We start from the raw sequence: 1,376 nt of genomic DNA, 5'->3' as shown, positions 1-1,376 counted from the left end.
CATCTGCAGAGAATAAATTTCCAGTATTTTGGATTTTGCTCATTTTACTGAGTATCAAATAGACTGGTACAGAATGTCCTACAGACATTTTTAAATTACAGTTTTCACCAGGGAAGGAATATATGATATGACTGGAATGGCAAAAGGAAAATAAATCCACCTTAAATTCTTGATTCCAATGAGAAATGTCTAACTTTTTAAATCAAGGAGAATAATATTGTTAGCTATCCCTTAGGTATTTATAGTGTGGATTTTTCTTATTCAGGATTTTTTTCCATCTTGCTTTGAGATTCCTGACCCATGGTCTATAAGTAAGGGGAAAAGGCATTTATGCTACTTATTTATGTCTCATAACTCCTACAAATTGAAACCTTCCCCCCTCCCGAACCTTGTCCCTTTGTCTGAGTCTTTCTCAAAACAGATAGATTCTGGTGTTAGATAACGCCGTAAGGAATTTCAGGGGGTTATCTCCAGCAATCTGTCTTTTGGGGGTTGCAGTGCAAAGGCCAAAGCCCATTACTATAAAGTTCCTCTTGGAAGACTAAGGAGGAAGATACCAATTATGATAAAGGAGCTGTAAAACTTTAAACCTCAACATCATTTTTAACCTCGAAACAAACAAACAAAAAATGAAAACAGCATTATTTTTTAAAAACCCCTAAAACAATGTATACATGGTTTCACAACATGTAGTAACTTTGATAGCACATAATGAGGTGAATAGGAAAGGCTAAGAATGCAAGGTGAAGAGCATTACCATATGCCTATTGAGAATGAAATTATGTGTCTGTCCATTGACTCATTACATTTCATATACTTGCCAAGTGAATGCAGTGTGGTTTCCTTTCAGTGCTAAAGGCTTTATCCCATCCCTAGGTCAGATGGGGAAAGAGCATAGCTCCTGATTTGCTTCTTTTCTTTAAAACAGCATGGCTGTTACATATTTAGGGGGATTATTATTTGAACAATATTTGCACAGAATGTGACTCTGTTTATATATACTGATAAATTTCCTCATGGTTTCTCTAACAGTTTGTCAAATTAGTATTGATCTTTAAATTTAAAATTAGCGTGAAGGCACATGACATATTTCCAGTAGGTAGATCCATGTAAGATGCTTGTGTGTGGTATTAATAATTTGACAAAGATTTGGGGAAAGTCCTTATTACAAGTACATCCCAGCCTCAGAGCTTGGTATAATTTAAGGAGAACAAGAGAGTTTTCCATATTGAGAAAACATGGAAAGTAATGATCTATACCTATATGCATTGATAAGATGAGAATTTTCCTTTTTGCTCTTTGTGATTTGAGATGACACCGCAGAACAAGTAGAATTTTTAATTAATCTTTTCTTTTCGATTTAGTTGTATTGTACA

This window comes from Hippopotamus amphibius, chromosome 6 (genome assembly GCF_030028045.1).
Source record: "Hippopotamus amphibius kiboko isolate mHipAmp2 chromosome 6, mHipAmp2.hap2, whole genome shotgun sequence".
NCBI lineage: Eukaryota > Metazoa > Chordata > Mammalia > Artiodactyla > Hippopotamidae > Hippopotamus > Hippopotamus amphibius.
Note: the sequence above shows the minus strand (reverse complement) of the source record.